We start from the raw sequence: 22,429 nt of genomic DNA, 5'->3' as shown, positions 1-22,429 counted from the left end.
AAGCATATGACTGAAACCTCATGTACATTGCTGGATAAGTTTTAACTTAATAAAAAGGGGGCTTTTTGCAGCAGAGCCTTGGGGCTCATTCTGTGGATGGACGCATTGTGCAGAAAAGACTTGTTCCTGGTCATATGGAGACTTTGGGCTTTCGCTGCAACGGGCCCCCCAGCTGATGAGATAAGGGCCTGAAATTCCTGACCAGTGATGTTGTGTGTGTGTGTGTGTGTATATGTATATATATATATATACAGTAATTTTACTTTTCTATAGCCTTCCTTTAGTAATGTACTCGATTAGTGTGTTTATTTCTTAATCCTTGTGATGCAGTAACAATAATGACTTATACATTCTCCATTTAAAGTACTAATAAAGAGTTTCATTTACCCAAAATGAATCCAAAAGAATCTGCAGTATTTTATTCTGTGAGCAGTCTGTGGTGATCAAGTGAGCAGGCTGCAATACCAAAGCAATACACTCTGTTAGGTTGGGATTACTAAGAGAGTAAGTCCCTGTTAAGAGTCACTGGGGGGAGTGACTGGGAGGTCCCTGGGTGGGAGGAAGCCCAGCCCAAGGGGAGTAGTTGTGAAATAAAATGCAGAGAGATAGTGCCTGGAGACTGAAGAGTGACAGGGGAAGAGGAGATAAAGAGTAGTGTTTGCCCTTTAGTGGGGGGTCTTTTGGTTGTCTGATGGTTCCCTGCCACTGACCTGGAGGAGAAAGGGAAATCCAAAATAGGAGATCTAAAACCATTGGCTGTAAAGAGCAGTTGTGGCTCAGCAAAGCTACAATTGTACATGAGGAGAGACCCAGCCTGAGAGCATGGGATAGGAGCCAGGGAGTGCCCATCCCAGGTCCAGGGTGAGCCAACGCAAAGGTCACCTTGGAAGGAGGTCAGGCCAGTAGGATCTGGACGTGTAACAGTGAGAGGAGGAGCACAACTATTGGGACTATTCTCTGGGATAGGCATGGACAGGAGTTTGTACAAAATGTAAATAGTCCTACTGAAAAGACTGAATATAAATTCAAAGAAGGAGGATGCAGGAGTTCCATTGAGAACTACTACTACTATTACTAATCATTTTTATAGAGTTACTAGATGTACACAGCACTGTTTACATTACGTGCAAGTAGTTTCTCTGTCCCTATAGGGCTTACAATCTAAGTTGTGTTACCTGGGGCAATGGAGAGTTAAATGATGCCCAAGGTCACAAGGAGCTACAGTGGGAATTGAACCCAAGTTGCTAGGATCAAAGCCTGCTGAACTAAATATTAGGCCACTCCTCCACTGCACTACCAGAAGAATTGTGGTTTTAAAAGATTTGCCTTACATGTTGGAGAGTTGATCTTGGCTAACATTCCTGATTTTTCAGAGTTGAAGAATAAACAGTTTGAGTTTGCATGAGCTGCTGACTCCACCATGGTTTTTGGCTTGCAAGGATGTAAGTGTCCCGATGACTGCAGAATGTTTTTTGGGCTTGCAAGGATATACGTGTCCTCTAAACATGATTAACTTAACATCCAGCCTTATCTTCCACAGTGGCATCTGGACTTGTTTTTGGTTCCCTGAGGGAGAAGAGAGTCATCCCACCCACTAACCCCTTTTTCCTCAGTTGGAGGTACTGAGTGCCAGGACTAAAGGATCCGATGGAGACTGCCTTCACGAGGCTGCAGCCGGGTCAGATCCCCAACCCAGAAATGCCCAGGTATAGGGGTGTTACACTTCCTTTATCATAAACACAGTTTCAATAGCCAAAAGGTAATTAGCCTATCTTGGCAGTCTTTAATTACCTCACTTGTGATCATACAACCCTGATATCCCTGGAGGCATAGACTTAAGACTTCCTACCACACAGGAATTCAATGGTCTGAGCTAGGGCCACTCCTCTTTCCTGGAACTCTTCTCAGGTATTGCAGCCAAGCCAGACCTCCTTGAAAGGATCCTTGCTCAGGTTCCTCCTGAAGACCTCTTTCCTCAGGACCTCTCTGATCCACTCTGATCCAAGGCATTTAATCACCTCCCAGCCTGAGTTCCCACCTCTCTGACATGGCAGGTTAGTGCCACCTGCCGTAAGGTGACTAAAGTGCAATATCAGTGAGGGTGTATTCTCAGGAACATCTGCCAATATTGGGCTCATTTTCGAAAGAGAAGGACGTCCATCTTTCGACATAAAACGGAAGATGGACATCCTTATCCCAGGGACGTCGAAATCGGTATAATCAAACCCGATTTTGGATGTCTCTAGCGGAAGTCCGTCGCAAGGATGTCCAAATTTCAAGGGGGCGTGTCGGAGGCATAGCGAAGGCGAGACTTGGGCGTGCCTAACACTTGGACGTCTTTGACCCATAATCGAAAAAAAAAAACAAGGACGTCCCTGACAATCACTTGGACGTTTTCACCCAGACCTGTTTTTCTTACGAAGGCACAAAAAGGTGCCTGAAATGACCAGATGACCAGAGGAGAGAATCGGGGATGACCTCCTGCTACTCCCCCAGTGGTCACTAATCCCCTCCCATCCTCAAAAAACATCTTTAAAAATATTTTGTGCCAACCTCTATGCCAGCCTCAGATGTCATACTCAGGTCCATGACAGCAATATGCAGGTCCCTGGAGCAGTTTTAGTGGGTGCAGTGCACTTCAGACAGGCGGACCCAGCCCCATCCCCCCTACCTTATGTTTGTGGAGGAAACAGCGAGCCCTCCAAAACCCACCACAAACCCACTGTACTCATATATAGGTGGCCTCCTTCACCAGTAAGGGTATGGTAGTGGTGGACAGTTGTGGGTAGTGGGTGTTGGGGGGCTCAGCACACAAGGTAAGGGAGCTATGTTCCTGGGAGCATTTTATGAAATCCACTGCAGTGCCCCCTACGGTTCCCGGTTGGTGTCCTGGCATGTCAGGGGAACCAGGGCACTAGAAATGCTGGCTCCTTCCATGCCCAAATGGCTTGCATTAGAAAGTTTTTGACATGGACATGTTTGGTTTCGAAAATCGCCGAAAGTCAGAAACATCCATGTCTAGGGACCTCCAAATTTAAGGATTTGGATGTCCCTGACGGCATTTTTGAAACAAAACATGGATGTCCATCTTGTTTCGAAAATACGGGTTTCCCCGCCTCTGGATTTTGCCATTTTGCAAGGACGTCCAAATGGGAACTTGGACGTTCCTTTCGAAAATGCCCCTCCACATCACTCCCTCCCTCAAACGGTTTGACAAAGGTTTGGACAACTTGCTAAAAGAAAAGTCCATAAATCATTATTAAAGTGAACTTGGGGAAATCCACTGCTTATTTCTGGAACAGGCAGCATTAAATCTACCTTACTCTTTTGAGATGTTCAGCTTCTTGTTATCTGGATTGGCCACTGTTGGAAACCAAATGCTGAGCTTGATGGACCTTTAGTTTATCCCAGTACAGTGATGCTTATGTACTTACGCAAAAAGTAGACTTCCTACTCTATAAATTATTTGATTAATTTTGCAGATGTTATGTATCATATAATTAAAGTTATTAGAAATTATAATCATTCTAATAGCTTTTCACATTGTAGTCAACAATGGCAGTCTGTTTGCAGTCTATTGTCAGAGCGAAGGGTACATTAAAACCGATTATTTTCAGTTAGTTCCTTGTCCTTCTTTTACTGCAAGATCAGTGTGTAATAACTCATTAATAATAAAGGATCTTATTAAGGATTCTCAAGTGGAAATTTTATTTGTTACAGAAAATTGGCTGTGGGATAAGGAAGAGCCTCTGTTGAATGATCTGTACCCCATTGAGTATATTCTTATTCATTGTCTTAGACTGGGAAAAAATGGTAGTGGTCCTCCAATAATATATAAATAATTCTTTAGCTTTTCACTAGCAAGCTCGATTATGATTCCTGGACTTGAGGCCTTGGCATGTAGTCTAAGCAACAGTTATTTTTCTAATCAGGTTGGCTTTCTAATTATTTATAGAGCACCTGGTAGCTGTATTTTAATGTAAGAGAAACTAAATGATGCTATCATGCAATATTCATTAATGTTTAAGAATTTGGTAAATATTAGGTGATCTAAATTGTCATCCAGAGGATGAAACTGACCCACTAGTATTGACTTTGTTTTTTTAGATTTTATTAATACATTGCATTTACATGTTTATGATGTATAATTTAAAGAGCCACCAACTAGATATTTTAGGGGGAAGTCATCAAGGTGCAGCATCTTGATATACCACAGGAGTAGTGTACCTCACCTGCATTTGTCAAAATTAATTGATTTTGACAGGTAACATGCCCACTTCCAGGTTTTCACCCAATCAGAAGGACACACCCAAGCCATGCCCACTCCCAGCCCCCTTGGATGATGTCATCAGATATGATGTCTTGACCCTAACTGAGCCCTGCCCATTTTGCATAGCCACACCCTTGCTCTGCTTTATTTGCATAGCCATGCCACTTTTATATAGCCCTGCCCCTAAACCCCATCTCTTTTGATGATGTTACAGGAAGTGACATCAGAGCCATTCCCTTTTTTCAAGATGATGGTCGCTACTGCATGCATCGTGTCACTTCCTATTTCTACAACTAGCTGCCATCTTGGATGGGGTCATGTGATGGGAAGTGACATTAAAAAAAGCCCTGACACTGCCCCCTAGATCCTTGGCAGAATTTAGTTGTGCGTGTGCACCTTAACCTTTTTCTCACAGGAAAGAAAAATGGCAATTTGTTTTTTCTTTTTCTTTCAAAAAAGGACACAGAAAAAATAAGCATTTGTTTTTCTGTTTTATTTTTCTTTCAAAAACGACACCTTTTTAAGCTGGATCATCTGCTTTTTAAGAACGACAGAGCTGTTTGTTTTTTTTTTGTCCAGCAAAGCAAAATATTCTCTCTCTGTGTGAGATCAGGGTCTGTAGCCTCCTGTTTGCTTTTTCACACTGTCTGTGTGAGATCAGTAAGGTCTGTTGCCACCACCCTGACACCCTCCACTTCCCCCTAACTAGCAACAAAACTTACAGGGAAATCTCAGCTCTGCCCCTTCCAAGAAGCAGTAGCCCTAAGGCAGATGAACTTTTCCTCAGAGCTAGAGAAAAAAGTTAGATAAGCTTTTTTTTTTTTTTCAAAAGCTGTTTTCTTTCTCCAGCAATTTCTTTTTGTTTTAAAGACAAAAGCCAAGATGTTTTAAGAGTAAACATCCCCCATAGCTGTATGAGATTGTCACACAGAGCCATTCCTGTTCTGTGAATTCTAAAACACAGGGGTAGTATGAGCAGAAAAAGTACTTTTTTATACAGGGGTTGCCTGTGTAAGATCAAACAGCCTGTAGCCAAGCTAATTGTTTCTGCAGCCTCTCAGAAAGGAAATCCCCTTTCCAACTTATCTCTCAAGGCAGGCTTTGTGTGACAAACCCTCCCCTCCCCCTATTTTCCCTCCTGTTTTTGAGACATCTTTATGAGCTCAGTTTGCATGCAGTGTTCACCTGAGAAACATGCAAGTTTACAGATAAACAAACCTCTCTCTCTGCATCCCCCACTGCCCCCCCCCCACCTTGTTCTCTTTCTATAGCTTCCTTTTACAGGCAGAAGCCCATGAGCTGTGCCTAGGTCTGTATCCTCCACCACGACCTCCCTCCCTTTTCCCTAGCCATCACAAAACTTAAAGGGAATCCAGGTTCTGCCTCTACATCCTGTTTAGCAAAACCATCATCCCAACCGGCTGCAGTCAGGCCCTTGTACATAGAGAGATGCAATGTGCACCTGTGGCTAATCCTATACCCCCACCTCCTTATATGGCTCTCCCACCCACACAGCTCTAGTGTTGAAACGCGCTGTCCTATAAAGTCATGTACAAAAAAATCCTAAGAAGAATTTACTAACATCTGGAGGCGGTCAGGAGTTTACATTCTCACTATGGCTACTGATAAGTTGGACGCTCACTTTTGCCACCCCTTCTCGTGCACCATAGAGGAGCCCTTCAATAGTGGTAAAAGTTTCTTAGCTAAAAATTGTTAGCGCTATACAAATGCTAATAATAATAATAACATGCCGATCTTACATTCAGCATGAAACCCAATCAAATCGTATGGTGTTACACCTGTTGGCAACCTATGTATGAACCGTTACCTATTTATACATTTTCAGTGCTTTTTTTTGTAGGAAAAAAGGTACCGGTACTCATTATGGATGGGGGTCACTATTTGTGGCTCCGCCCCTGTGGTACACACCCACAGTAGCCACGCCCCTTATACTAGCCGTGGCACATATAAATAGTATCATTGAAAATACTATACCAGTATAGGAGAAAAAAAACTTGTGATTTTTTTCATTATAAATAATTTCTGTAAGCTGTTACAGCTCCAGTACACCCAGTGCAAAATAAGACAGCAGATATCAATTCTCAAATTGGACATCTTCCAAACACTAAAATTAAAATAAGTACCTGGCAAGATCCTACAACAGTACAATACATTTTGTATTGTATCCTAGAAATAAGCAGTGGATTTCCCCAAGTCATTTTAATAATGTCTTATGGACTTTTCTTTTAGGAAGCTACCCAAACCTTAGTTTGCTTTTTTAAACCCCACTAAGTTAACTGCTTTTACGGCAACGAATTCCAGAGTTTAATTACACGTTGAGTGAATATTTTCTGTTTAAATTTACCACTTTCAAGCTTCATTGCATGCCCCCTAGTCCTAGTATTTTTGGAAAGAGTAAATAAATGATTCATGTCTACCCGTTCCATTCCATTCATTATTTTATAGACCTCTATCATATCTCCCCTCAGCCGTCTGTTCTCCAAGCTGAAGAGCCCTAGACGCTTCAGCCTTTCCTCATAGGGAAGTCGTCCCATCTCCTTTATCATTTTCATTGCCCTTCTCTGTATATTTTTTAATTTTACTATATCTTTTTTGAGATGCGGTGACCAGAATTGCACACAATATTCGAAGTGCGGTTGCATCACTTTGCAACTTTGCACTTGCTCACAGTAAACGCCATCTGCCATTTGGATGCCCAGTCTCATAAGGTCTTCTTGTAATTTTTCACAATCCTCTTACGATTTAACAACTTTGAATAACTTTGTGCCGTCAACAAATTTAATTACCTCACTAGTTACTCCCATCTCTAGATCACTAGCTACCCTTCTTCATTGAGAATACTGATCATTTAACCCTACTCTCTGTTTTCTATCTTTTAACCAGTTTTTAATTCACAATAGTACACTACCTTCTATCCCATGACTCTCCAATTTCCTCTGGAGGCTTTCATGAGCTACTTTGTCAAATGGCTTTTGAAAATCCAGATATACAATACTGACAGGCTCACCTTTACCCACATGTTTGTTCACCCCTTCAAAAAAATGTAATAGATTGGTGAAGCAAGATTGCCCTTCACTAAATCCATGTTGGCTTTATCTCATTAATCCATGCTTTTGAATATGCTCTGTAATTTTGTTCTTTATAATAGTCTGCACCATTTAGCTCAGCACTGATGTCACTCACCAGTCTATAATTTCCCAGATCACCTCTGTAACCTTTTTTTTTTTAACTGGCGTTACATTGGCCACCCTCTAATCTTCTGTTTGATTTTAAAGAGAAATTAATAGAAATAAAACACAATAAAACATGGAAAAGAAAATAAGATGATACCTTTTTATTGGACATAACTTAATACATTTCTTGATTAGCTTTCGAAGGTTGCCCTTCTTCATCAGATCGGAAATAAGCAAATGTTGGTAGATGACAGTATATGTGAGTGATATACCAATAAATCAGGCAGTTCTTTGTTAATCTTACTAGGGACCTTATATCATCAAATTATTCGGTCCTAGATAGCCTTTTCCCTCCACCTGCTTCATCAAGTATTCACAATACTCTACATGCTCTTTTCCGTTATTTTCCATTTGCCTCAGTGGTACTCATTGCCCAGTCATGATTTCTGTGGCAATTACTTTAGCAGCACCCAAATCTTCATTGGCTTATATATATTATTTTGTGTATGATTTAAACACTTATCTGTGTAGATGTTCGGACTGGGGGCTCAAAGACGTCTGACATGCATGTTTCGCTATTAAGCTGTATCAAGAACTCCCCCTATTTCAGTGACAGATTCTATATGCATGGAGACGGGAGGCTGACAATTTTCGAGGCACCCTCCTGTCTCCATGCATATACAGACTGTCACTGAAATGCTTTGATGTTTCACTCATACATTGGAGCTGACTCTGTGGGTGCTTGAGCACCCGCAATATTGAGAAAATTCCTTGTATGTGTCCAGGGAGGGGTCATTTCCATTGGGCTTAGCACCCCCAATAATTTTGAAAAGTTGGCTCCTATGCACTCATATATATACACCGGGCCAGGGGCGTATCTGAACTGCGGCAGTAGGGGGGCCCAGGGCCAGAGAGAGGGGGCACATTATAGCCCCCCCCCACTGTCGATCCCTCTCCCCCCAGCCGCTGCCATTGCCAACCTCCCCCCGCCGTTGCTGTCACCTACCTTTGCTGGCGGGGGACCCCAATCCCCGCCAGCTGAGGTCCGCGTCCTGCTGCCGGCTGCCTTTAAAAGAATTCATTCAGCTGGCGGGGGACCCCCAACCCCCGCCAGCCAAGCCGAGGTCCTTTCATTTCTTCCACTGCAGTCTGCAAAGCTGCACAGACTCAGAAGAAACTTTCGGCGCCAGCTTTGCAGACTGCAGTGGAAGAAATGAAAGGACCTTGGCTTGGCTGGTGGGGGTTGGGGGTCCCCCGCCAGCTGAATGAATTCTTTTAAAGGCAGCCGGCAGCGGCAGGAGAACGCGGACCTCGGCTGGCGGGGGTTGGGGTCCCCCGCCAGCAAAGGTAGGCAACAGCAACGGCGGGGGAGGGTTTGCGGCGGTAGGGGGGTCCAGGGCAAAATCTGCGGGGGCCCAGGCCCCTGTGGTCCCATGCAGATACGCCCCTGCACCGGGCAGTCACATCTGGAAGGGCTTTGTGGAACAGCTGCAAAGCCCAAAACAGCAGGTTTTCTGACAAAGAGACACAAAGCAATAAGTGAGTGCTTTTTCAAACCGCGAATTTACCCAGACTACTCTTAAGTAGAGAGGTGTGGTAGCCGTGCTAGTCCACTCTTAAAGGTTATCAATAGAAATCAAACAAAATAAAACATGGAAAAGAAATAAATAATAAAAAACAATAAAAAGGTATCATCTTATTTTCTTTTGTTTGATTTCTATTGATAACCCAGACTCCTCTGAAAGGGGTAGTGTAGTAGGGATGATGAGGAACCCAATGTGCTTGAAGATAAACTGAGGGGAAGCGCATGATTAAAGGTCTGCCTAGCTCTTTCACTTGCTCAGTGTACACTTCCAAATACGAGGACCTTCCCCCTCCCCCCGGCCCACTCTTCTTCATGTCGCCCGCGCATTCTAGGCACCGCCTACTACTACTACTACTATTTAGCATTTCTATAGCGCTACAAGGCATACGCAGCGCTGTACAAACATAGAAGAAAGACAGTCCCTGCTCAAAGAGCTTACAATCTAATAGACAAAAAATAAATAAAGTAAGCAAATCAAATCAATTAATGTGAACAGGAAGGAGGAGAGGAGGGTAGGTGGAGGCGAATGGTTACAAGTGGTTACGAGTCAAAAGCAATGTTAAAGAGGTGGGCTTTCAGTCTAGATTTAAAGGTGGCCAAGGATGGGGCAAGACGTAGGGGCTCAGGAAGTTTATTCCAGGCGTAGGGTGCAGCGAGACAGAAGGCGCGAAGTCTGGAGTTGGCAGTAGTGGAGAAGGGAACAGATAAGAAGGATTTATCCATGGAGCGGAGTGCACGGGAAGGGGTGTAGGGAAGGACGAGTGTGGAGAGATACTGGGGAGCAGCAGAGTGAGTACATTTATAGGTTAGTAGAAGAAGTTTGAACAGGATGCGAAAACGGAGAGGGAGCCAGTGAAGCGACTTGAGGAGAGGGGTAGTATGAGTAAAGCGACCCTGGCGGAAGATGAGACGGGCAGCAGAGTTTTGAACCGACTGGAGAGGGGAAAGGTGACTAAGTGGGAGGCCAGCAAGAAGCAGATTGCAGTAGTCTAAACGAGAGGTGACAAGCCCCCCCGAGAACCAAAACAACCACCTGAGAAAAGAACCTGTCCTGCTGTGCTGTGCCGTTGCTGCACACCCCGCGCGCGCGCGCGGCACGTGACCCCGCCCCCTCCGTCGCTCGCTCTAGAACGTGGCATTGTTTACCACGTGACCCCGAGTCTAGTGTGCGTACGCGACGGAGCTGGGTGTGAAGATGGCGGACGAGGAGGCCGAGCAGGAGGGCAGCGGCGGAGGCGAGGCGGACAGCGCGGTCGCCGCGCCGTCCGAGGCGCCCCTACCTGAGCGTGCGGCTGCAGGAGCTGGAGAGCCGGCTGAGGGAAAGCGGAGAGTCCGGGGTGCAGGCGGCCACCGACTACTGCCAGCGCTTCTGTCAGGTGAGAGACAGAGAACGCGGCCCCCTTCTTCTTCCCCGGCCCTTTGTGTGTGAGGAGCTGCTGTGGTGGTTGGGTCTAGTTGTCGGGGGGTGGCCGATAATGGAGACAGAGGGGCTGCGCCGGATTTAGCAGGTCGTTTCTTGTGCCCTTGTGGTTTTACCTCTCCGCACGCTGGGCTTAGTAGGCGGGTTGCAAGAACCGCCTTGTTTGTTATGACTTTAGGGAAACGGGCTGAGATTTTACCCTCTTTACCGTTTTTCTCCCGGATCTCGCAGCCTGGATGTCCTTCTACGGTGCCCCCTCCCCCCTCTCACTCCAGTGTTTTCATCTCCTTTCATTTGCCGTCCCCGCCCCCCGTCCATTTTTTTTTCTCCCCTTGTTTTCTTCCCGTTTTGGTGCAGACCAGTTTGTAATTATGCGCTGCTGCGATTCCATTGCTCAGAGAATCGCCATTTAAAAAAGTAGGGCTTTCTCGGCGGTGGTGGTGGTGGTGATGAAGAAGGTCTTTATGATGGTGGTTCTGTACTGCGAGGGTCCGAATTAAAGGCCTCCTTTGTTTACTCGTGGTCTGGAAATCCCGATTTACGTGTTCTTGTGATTGTTCAGGTCGTGTACCCCCGTGGATGAGTTTAAGAATTCCATTTTGTTTACTTTTGCTGCTGTAGGCTTTAGAGTGGGGAAAACGTGCACTGGCTGTGTTTTGAAATTTCGTATGATTTGCGATCGGTTTAAGATTGTCAGCCAGAATTTTTTTTTTTTTTGTGCATTCTCTGAGGCTTAAAATATTTGGTTGATGTACACAAATAATGCAGGTGTTCCAAGGAAACGGTGCTTTCCAAAAGTGCATTATTGGAAACTTACTGTTTCAACGTAAATTCGTTTGTGTGTGTATTTTCGTTCTGTTTGTTGATTCTTTATTTTTCCCTGAGTGGTTTTATTAATTTTTTATATATATTTTTTCTTTTAATTGAGCTTAAGTGTATGCAGTTATCTTTAATCAGGGAAAGGTTCCCCATTCCCAACAGTCTGTACTTACTACAATGAGCTTTGGCAGGCATTTGATTTCATGGTAAACCTTTGATTCATTCATTCTCTTTGTATATTTCCTAACAGTTATGATTTGCAGATATCTCTTAATTATATTTTTCTGTAGTAAAAAGTTCAGTAAGATATTAAACGTGTAGATCAATATTTTGCAGAATTGTAAGAAGCTTTTCATGCTTTTCACAGTAGTACACGTCTTCTGTAGAATGAAAAAATAATTCAGAATGAGTGTAATATAAAATAATTGGTAATTTCTAGGCACAATTGTGACACATTTGAATATATTACCTTTTGGATTTGGATTTACATTTTGTTTGCTTTTCAATAGCAGCTCAAGCAAGGCGAGTTTTGTCAAGGCACACAAGTATTTATTTCCCTGTTCCCAGAAGACTTGGTCAGATTCTATATATGGTGCATAAAATAACTGCACGATTCTGTAAATAGCACCTAGATTTAGGCGCAGTATGTAGAATAAGCTTAGACGGAAATTCTAGTGCCTAAAACTATGTGCATCCATTTAGGACAACGAAAACATGGCCTAAATCACTGTGAGTAGATTTACGCACACTGGGCCATATTCTATAACAGTGTACATTTTGGAACACCCACGAAATGCCCATTTCCACGCCTATAGCCACACCCCTTTTTAACTGCACGCATTATAATTTAGGTGCAGTTCATTACAGAATATTAGCGAGTTGTGTACGTAAATTCTAATTGGTGATGCTCATTATTGCTTGTGTTATTGCAGATTAGCTCGTTAAGCCAATTAACACACGCGTTGTTATGGAGTACATCTAGATTTCTACACAGATCTCTAGGCAAGCTATATAGAATCCGGTGGGGGGGGGGGGGGGGGGAGGGGAGCAGTATGTTTGTACCTGAGGCAATGGGGGATTAAGTGATTTGCCCAAAATCACAAGGAACAGCAGTGAAGTTTGAACCCACTCTAACCATTAGATTAATCTTCAGCACTTTGATACAAGTAAACAGTTTTGTCTTCAGCAAAAACTTGAGACAATTTAAAAAAATTGTATTAAGAAATGTAAAAAAGAGAGGCTGCACTGAATTTATATGCAAGATTGTTTTAGTATGGTTAAATGTGACAGCTCAGTTAGTGATATGAATTAATGATGGTGGATAAATGATGGATAGCTGTCTAAAACTTTCCGCAATTTGGTACAATCCACGCTGACTACTGCAACAGCATTTTCATTGGCTGTAAGGCCCAAATCCTGAAAAAACTCCAGACCGCCCAGAACACGGCAGCCAGACTCATTTTTGGTAAATCACGATTTGAAAGCGCAACACCTCTTCGTGAAAAACTCCATTGGCTCCCTGTCAATGAACGAATAAACTTCAAAGTCCAATCACTGATTCACAAGATTATCTACGGAGAATCTCCAAGCTACATGACCGACCAGCTAGAAACGGATCAAAATCCTCTTGAACATATCTCAATCTACACCTTCCCAACAGCAGAGGTCTCAAGTACAAAACGTACTACGCATCCAACTTCTCTGTTATAGGCAGCCAACTCTGGAATGCTTTACCAAGACTCATTCGAACAGTTAGCGTCCATCTACCCTTCCGGAAGTTGCTAAAAACTTACCTCTTCAAACAAGCCTACCCAGATGACCAGACTTAACCTATGAACCCACTCCTACCTCTCCTACCCCTACATCCCCTGCCCATTTCACCTATCTCAACCTATTTCCTAACAACCACATCATACCTCTACTATTGCTACAGCTGTGTTCTTTCTGTGATACTATGTAATTCCATACTATGTAAGCCGCACTGAGCCTGCTACCGAGCGGGAAAGAGCGGGGTATAAATGCAACAAATAAATATAAATAAATTCGTACTGGAGATAATTCAAAATTCGCAAAACTTGTTTTGGTAGCTTAGGGGTACATTTTGATTGCACAAAGCACTATGGTCTAAATTTAATGTCACTGTTAGCATACATTCACTCTTATTACAAGCCCTGTTTGCAATTTCCATATGTAAATATTGGCATCTAAACATATATCCTGAATAGATGTGGAAAACCCAATTTACAAGTGGAATTTGAGCTATCTGCTTATGGCAATAGGGTATGGTCCCTCCCCCCCCCCCCCAAAAAAAAAAAAAATACATTCCTTTCTCAAATGGAGATTTGTGTGTATATTTGTATCTCCAGGAGGGATATGGGGAGGTCACCCTTCCTCCCCATGATTCCTCCAGTGTTTGTTTTTCTCCACCAGATCTGTAGTAGCAAATAACTGTGACCTCTGTATTTAAATTGGGAGCCTTTAAATACGCAAGTTTCCTAAATAACACACACACGCACACACGTCTGGCTTCTAAGATGGCATCTTAAACTTGTTAGAGCTGATACTTGGATATGTATGTAGCCAAGTTGTCTCCATTGATGTTTCATCACACATAACTGATGTATATGCATTCATTCTTTATGTGTTTTAGAAAATACTGTCCACAGATTCTTTTCTAAAATACTACTGGAATTGAACATGCCACAACTTAGATGCCTGAATTCCAGTTTCTAACTTCTGTCTAAAACAGGGCTGGTTATTAGTAAATGTGTTGAAGAAATAGTTCCAAGAACGGCCGGAAGTCCAATATCTCCAAAGAAAAGTTTATTCTCTAGTGAAAATAACATATAACGCTCATGTTTTGTCAATATGTCTTCTTCAGGGGTCATCACTTGACTGAATACCAAAAAAAATAACAACAAACAATATGGAAAACCCCCTCAATATTAGCATTGAGCTGCAGTTGCTGATCTTTGGCTTACTTGCTAATATTGCTGCACCCTACGCCTGGAATAAACTTCCTGAGCCCCTACGTCTTGCCCCATCCTTGGCCACCTTTAAATCTAGACTGAAAGCCCACCTCTTTGACATTGCTTTTGACTCGTAACCACTTGCCTCCACCTACCCTCCTCTCCTCCTTCCTGCACACATTAATTGATTTGATTTGCTTACTTTATTTTTTGTCTATTAGATTGTAAGCTCTTTGAGCAGCGACTGTCTTTCTTCTATGTTTGTGCAGCGCTGCGTACGCCTTGTAGCGCTATATAAATGCTTAGTAGTAGTAGTTTCATACTGTTTTTTTTTTTGGTATTCTGTCGTGACCTCTGTAGAAGGCATATTACTGTAACATGGGCCGTGTATGGTCTGGATGGTATGTTATTTTCATTGGAGAATAAGCTTTTCTTTGCAGATATTGAACTTCTGGCCACTCTCGGAACTATTTCTTTCACTCGACTTCCATATCACCTGCCTTGTTTGGTTTGATTTGTATTGATAAATATGTCTCATTTTATGCTAAACAATGATTTAGGGGTCTGTTTACTAAGCTGTGCTAGTGGCTTCCGCAAAGCATTGCCGACACAGCACAGTCAAAGTTAATGGGCTGTGTCGGCACTAGTGCACAGCCAGCCACGCTACCAACTTATTAAATCCCAGCATTGGTGTTGCTCTTTAGTATATCTAGCAATGTGGTAGTAAGATGATTGAACTGAGTGAATCTACCTAAATTATTTTCATGTGGTTTTTACAATGAATGTGTGCACTTATTTATTTGTAGCATTTGTATCCCACATTTTCCCACCAATTTGCAGGCTCAATGTGGCTTACATTTGTCGTAGTGGCGCTTGCCATTTCCGGTTAACAGAATTACAAATGATATTGTATTCAAGTGCGTATATACATGGTAAAAGAATACATTATGGTATTGCATATAGGTTCCTGCGTGATGGATTGGACTGTAATCTATGTTATGTCATCAATTATAGAGAGATCTTATTCGACATAGGGTTAAAGTGTACTGCATTAAGTTGCTTACATACATGGTAGAGAAAAATACGTTATGGTATTGCATATAAGTTCCTGAGTAATAGATTGGATTGTAACATACGTTGGGTCGTCATTTATAAAGAAATCATTTTCGACATTAGGTTAGAAGTGGTAGTGTTGGTTCATTAATAGCAATGAGGTTAATAAGTCATGTGATGAGAGATCGGTTCTGTTTCGTTCGTAATCAGTCTTGTTGTTTAGTAATTAGGATGGTTGTTTATGCCTTCTTGAACAGGTCAGTTTTCAGTAGCCTTCGGAAGGTAGCTAGACCTTGCGTTGTTTTTATGGCCTTCGGTAGTGCAGTCCATATTTGCGTACAAATGTAGGAGAAGCTGGTTGCGTATGTGGACTTGTATTTTAGTCCTTTATAGTTGGGGTAGTCGAGGTTGAGGCATGTGCGTGCTGATCTTTTTGCGTACCTAGTAGGTAGGTCTATAAGGTCTGACATGTAAGTCGGGGCTTCCCTGTGTATAATTTTGTGGACCAGGGTGCAGACTTTGAATGCAATTCGTTCTTTTAGTGGGAGCCAGTGTAGTTTTTCTCTTAGGGGTTTGGCACTTTTGTATTTCGCTTTCCCAAATATGAATCTGGCTGCTGTGTTTTGAGCGGTTTGAAGCTTCTTAATGATTTGTTCTTTGCATCCAGCATAGATGGCAGGTGGCTTAGCACCATTGATTGTACCAGGCTGCGGAATATTTCCCTTGGGAAGTAAGGTTTGATCCTTTTAAGTTTCCACATTGCGTGGAACATTTTCTTTGCTGTATTTTTCGCATGGTCTTCTGGTGTGAGATTTCGGTCAATTGTGACTCCCAGAATTTTCAAACTGTCAGAGACCGGAAGAGTGTATTCTGGAGTGTTTATGGTATTGTGTTTATTTGAGTTATATTGTGAAGATAGGATGAGACATTGAGGCTTATTTTCAAAGCACTTAGCCTCCCAAAGGTCCATAGAAACCTCTGGCGGAAATCTCGGGCCCTTGCTGATTTCTTACACTTTAAGTTCATGCTGACCTCCTTCCAATCTGCTCTTTTACGTGCCAAACAGGATTATTATATCCAACTGACCAACTCTCTTGGCTCTAATCCTCGACTTCTCTTCACCACATTGAACTCTCTCCTCAAGGTGCCCCCTCCCCCAACTCCCCCTTCATTATCTCCTCAGACCCTTGCTGAATTCTTTCACAACAAGGTTCAAAAGATAAACCTTGCTTTCTCTACCTCACCAGCTCTCCCTCCACTAGTCCGTTCCCCTCTCTCTCCTTCCCCTCATTCCCTTTCCTCCTTTCCTGAAGTTACTATTGAGGAAACTACACTTCTCCTTTCTTCCTCAAAATGTACCACCTGTTCCTCTGATCCCATTCCCACCCACCTTCTTAATGCCATCTCTCCTACTCTTATTCCTTTTATCTGTCACATTCTCAACCTCTCACTTTCCACTGCGACTGTCCCTGCTTCCTTTAAACATGCTGTGGTCACACCTCTCCTTAAGAAGCCTTCACTTGACCCTACTTGTCCCTCTAATTACCGACCCATCTCCCTCCTTCCTTTTCTCTCCAAATTACTTGAGCGTGCTGTTCACCGCCGCTGCCTTGATTTTCTCTCCTCACATGCTATTCTTGACCCATTACAATCTGGTTTTCGCCCTCTCCACTCAACTGAAACTGCGCTTACTAAAGTCTCCAATGACCTATTACTGGCTAAATCCAGAGGTCAATATTCCATCCTCATTCTTCTTGATCTTTCCGCTGCTTTTGACACTGTCGATCACAGCATACTTCTCGATATCCTGTCCTCACTTGGATTCCAGGGCTCTGTCCTTTCCTGGTTCTCTTCCTACCTCTCCCTCCGCACCTTTAGTGTTCACTCTGGTGGATCCTCTTCTACTTCTATCCCTCTGCCTGTCGGTGTACCTCAGGGTTCTGTTCTTGGTCCCCTCCTCTTTTCTATCTACACTTCTTCCCTTGGTTCATTAATCTCATCCCATGGCTTTTCCTACCACCTCTATGCTGATGACTCCCAAATCTACCTTTCTACCCCTGATATCTCACCTTGCATCCAAACCAAAGTTTCAGCGTGCTTGTCTGACATTGCTGCCTGGATGTCTCAACGCCACCTGAAATTAAATATGACCAAAACCGAGCTTCTCATTTTCCCCCCCAAACCCACCTCCCCGCTCCCCCCGTTTTCTATTTCTGTTGATGGCTCTCTCATTCTCCCTGTCTCCTCAGCTCGAAACCTTGGGGTCATCTTTGACTCTTCTCTCTCCTTCTCTGCTCATATCCAGCAGACCGCCAAGACCTGTCGTTTCTTTCTTTACAACATCCGTAAAATCCGCCCCTTTCTTTCCGAGCACTCTACCAAAACCCTCATCCACACCCTTGTCACCTCTCGTTTAGACTACTGCAATCTGCTTCTTGCTGGCCTCCCACTTAGTCACCTCTCCCCTCTCCAGTCGGTTCAAAACTCTGCTGCCCGTCTCATCTTCCGCCAGGGTCGCTTTACTCATACTACCCCTCTCCTCAAGACCCTTCACTGGCTCCCTATCCGTTTTCGCATCCTGTTCAAACTTCTTCTACTAACCTATAAATGTATTCACTCTGCTGCTCCCCAGTATCTCTCCACACTCGTCCTTCCCTACACCCCTTCCCGTGCACTCCGCTCCATGGATAAATCCTTCTTATCTGTTCCCTTCTCCACTACTGCCAACTCCAGACTTCGTGCCTTCTATCTCGCTGCACCCTACGCCTGGAATAAACTTCCTGAGCCCCTACGTCTTGCCCCATCCTTGGCCACCTTTAAATCTAGACTGAAAACCCACCTCTTTAACATTGCTTTTGACTCGTAACCACTTGTAACCACTCGCCTCCACCTACCCTCCTCTCTTCCTTCCCGTTCACATTAATTGATTTGATTTGCTTACTTTATTTATTTTTTGTCTATTAGATTGTAAGCTCTTTGAGCAGGGACTGTCTTTCTTCTATGTTTGTACAGCGCTGCGTATGCCTTGTAGCGCTATAGAAATGCTAAATAGTAGTAGTAGTAGTACTATAGAACTTAGCCTCCCAAAGTGCTTTGAAAATATGCCTCATTGTGTCTTTTCTATTCAGTGTGTATGTGTGTGTAAAACAAACAAACAAAAAAACCCCACAATAACAAAAATCTTGATTGTAGGAGAAAGCTACTATGTGTATGTGTATTTTACACAAGTGCTGCTCAGCCCTTTCCTGGAGGCATGCCTAGTCTCTAGGTTTTCAGGATTATGAAATGAATAGGAATGACAAAGTTGTGTACAGTTCAGAAAGAAGTTGTAATCACAAGAAACACCTCCTTTCTTACAGAAAAAAATGCTCATAATAACTGCTAAACTTGGTTACATCAAAGGTCCATCAAACCCAGTATCCTTTTTCCTTCTGGGGCCAGTCCAGGCAATAAGTACCTGCCAAGATCCCATAAAGTAAATAGATTGCATACTGCTTAATAATAATTTATGGAATTTTCGTCCAGGAACTTTTTCAATCCTTCTTTTTAAACACAGCTCACTAACTACTTTTACCACATCCTCTAGCAATGAATTCCAGAGCTTAATAGTTCAGTTTTAATATGTGATTATGGCTTGTTCTGCACTTTTGGCCCTTTTGAAAGAGTACAACTGATTCACATTTACTCATTCCACTCCACTCATTTCATAGACCTCTGCTATATCTCCCCTCAGCCCTCTCTTCTTCAAGGTGAAGAATACTAACCTGTTTAACCTTCCCTCATAGGAGAGCTCCCTTTCTCTGTACCTTTCCTAATTCTGCTATAACCAAGTGTTTCCACAATGGGGTGACGGTTATGGTTTTAATCATTTATATTCTGCCTAAAATCAAGGTGGATTACAATGAACATACAGATTTTTACATTGAAACACACAGTAATAAAAAATGCAAAGCTGTTAAAAACAATCCAGCATTAACACATCCATTGCAGTCCTTTGTCAGGTGAAACTTCAAATACATTCAATACAGTGCGTAACCAGTCCATTCAAAAGCCTAATCAACCCTTGACATCTCAGCTTATCCATTTGTCATACAGTATAGGTGACCTTTTTAATTGCTTTTTAAACACTGTTGTGTCTGTCAGATTTCTGATATAGTCTGTGGTGGAAACATTGTTAGGCCCCATACCTTTTCTAATAATCGGAACATTTTGTTTGCTTTTTTTGGCCACCACTAAATATTGAGAGGAGGAGTTCAATCACCTGCTATAGTGATCCTAATATGAAACCTAGTATGATGTACCTATAATTTGGATTATTTCTCTTCATATACATTTTATCTGCTATCTGGATGCCTTCAAGCTCACACAATGATCCACAAGATCCTCCATGGCGAATCTTCAAGCTACACGAACACCTTGATCGATCTTCCTGCCAGGAACGGGACCAAATCTTCTTGAATATATCTCAATCTTCATCTTCCCAATTGCAAAGGCCTCAAATACAAAACCTACTACGCTTCCAATTTCTCCGTTATAGGCAGCCAACTTTGGAACGCAATACCTCGACACATCCGAACAACCAATGAACACCTACCCTTCCGAAAGCTGCTGAAAACTTACCTCTTCAAACAAGCCTACCCAAACAACCCAACTTAACTCTCGAACCCAATCCATACCACTAACACTACCCATACTCCAATCCTATCCCCTACTTCTCTTCCACTGTCCTACTCTATACAACTGGACTTTCACTGTTATACTTTGTAATATACTGTGCTATCTCTATGATACCTTGTACCATACCTTGTAAGCCGCACTGAACCTGCTATCGAGCGGGGTATAAATGCTATAAATAAATAATCTCACGAGGTCCAACAGTTTCTCAGTCTGCTTGCATGAAAACTGGACATTATGGTAAAGGAAAACCTTACAAGAACAGCACTACTAGCAGAAGCCCCAGAACCAAGTGACTATTCTGTGCTACATGTCAAGAAACAGAAGATCCTCAGTACCAATAAATGCAAACAGACCAAGAGTATGTGGCAGAAAGATGCAGAAACTGTCCGAATGGCGCTGGGTGTCACTGGACTAATCAAAAATACTTTTTAAGCATATCTTATGTTGTTTGTGCATATTACACTTTGGTATTAATTTTCAAAGCATATAGATTTAAGAAGTTACATATTAACATATATAACAACATATATAAATTTATTATTTTATTTATTTATCATTTTACTTAATTACATTCACATTTAGCACATAAATGTAAGGAAATACAGAAATTAATATAAAAAGGAAAACATTTTCTCTCAACAATATATATTTACATAATTGTCCACAATTGGAAGATCCAAGATCAGGAAAACAATCTTTAAGAAAATAAGAAAAACTCAAAATGGTTAATCTTACAGTTCACATTTTCTGAGGGAGGAAGGTTAATCGGTTATTGCAGCCGGTACAGTGGTAACTGAAGGAAGTTGCTGCAGAGGATTCTTCATCTGTTTCCACAAACTCTTATAATTTCTTAGGTTCAAACAAATAAGGAAATAAAACACTTACAAGGGAATCGCGCTAGGAAGGTCCCACCTAGGGCAATGATTTCTGGCTTAAAAGCCAAGACTTCACACCTCCCAGTCTGTGATTCCCTTGATGTGTCAGGAAATATATGCATCTTTGAACCCAAAAAACTATCAACCATGTATCGGAAATACAATTTCAAAACATTGTTCCTATCTAAATCAAAGACGAAAGTCACTAATAATAACTCTATCTATAACTTCTGAATTTTCCAAAATGTCAGTTAAACTTACATCTCTTTTCTCTGATAAAGAAGATTTTAAAGGAAATATAATTTGTCACCAAAAGAAGGCTATCAGAAGGTATTAGCAAAGTATCAGAGAAATATTTCTTCAAGAATTCAGTAGATGATATATAGGGTATTATAGGTAAATGTATCATTCTCAAGTTATTTTCCCTTAATTGGTTCTCCAGAAATTCCAATTTTTACAAGAAAGATAACTATTCTTCATTACCAAATTATCTGATTTTCATAGAGAAGCCATTTCCGTAATCAAAGTCTCTATTTTTATATCTTGGACTTCCACTTTGTTAGATAAGTATTAATATAAATTCTTTAACTCACATAGTGAAAAATTTTAAACATCTGAAGAAGAGAGTTATTCACATTATGCTGCAGTTCCTATAGTACGTCCATTATGACATTATTGGCTTCACCAAGTCCAATTTCTCCACAGAAACCGCTCCAGATATCTTCGGGGGGAAGAGCTCACTCTCCAATCCCCCAGTTGGTTTATTATCTGAGTCGATGCTGCGCCAGGACCTCCTCGGGTCACATGAAAATCCTAACCCACTTCGGGCGTTTCCGTTATTGACCTCCATAGCCCTCTGAGTCATTGAAACATGGAAGCCCCTCCACCACTTACAAGGTGGTGTCCCTTCGGAGGGGATATATAAATTTATAAGTCAGTGTGCTTTTGAAAATGAGCCTCCACATGAACAGAAGATGGCCTTTAAAACAACTGAGGCAAACGGCAGTAAATCTGAGAGATTTAGGTAATTTCTAATTAACTCTTGCATGGGTGTAAGGTTCTATTCTGTATTATCATTTATAGCTCACTTTTCCCAGGGTTTTATATAGCACAATTTAAGTTGCACACGCAAATCCAGTCATATTCTGGATTTGTCTGTGCATATTAATTAGTTAACAAGCCAATCACTGCAGAGAAAAGCCACTTAACAAGCAATTATTGACACTAATTGACATTTAGAATTTACACCCAGAACTGTTCAAGCATATTCTATAACTTGATGTGCATAAATTCTAAGTCGCATAGTTGGGGATGTGGGTGTGGAATAAGCAGGTAGTGAGTGTTTCTAAAATCTATGCATGTGGTTATAGAATACACCTGGTCTGTGCCTAATTTAGGTGTCGGTGTTTACACAAAGTTTTACTTGGCATATCTGCCCAAGACTAAGAGGGGCATAGTCGAAAGGGGCTGTCCATCTCTAAGGCGCCCATCTCCGGGAACGGCTACGAGAAGGGGCGGTCCCAACCGTATTATCGAAAAAGATGGGCGGCCATCTTGTCTTTCATAA

The 22,429-nt window shown here is 42.3% G+C and overlaps 1 protein-coding gene across 1 annotated transcript in view; it reads left to right on the top strand.

The window, feature by feature from the left end:
* The first annotated feature begins 10,244 nt into the window (after positions 1 to 10,244).
* ZNF292 (zinc finger protein 292) overlaps positions 10,245 to 22,429 on the top strand; it is a 325,625-nt gene continuing 313,440 nt past the window's right edge. The window contains exon 1 of the mRNA XM_030199115.1: positions 10,245 to 10,425. The gene's annotated coding sequence lies outside the window, so the exon portion shown is untranslated. The remainder of the gene's footprint in view (positions 10,426 to 22,429) is intronic.

This window comes from Microcaecilia unicolor, chromosome 3 (genome assembly GCF_901765095.1).
Source record: "Microcaecilia unicolor chromosome 3, aMicUni1.1, whole genome shotgun sequence".
In the NCBI taxonomy this organism is placed as follows: domain Eukaryota; kingdom Metazoa; phylum Chordata; class Amphibia; order Gymnophiona; family Siphonopidae; genus Microcaecilia; species Microcaecilia unicolor.
This window is presented reverse-complemented; position numbering and strand designations above follow the sequence as displayed.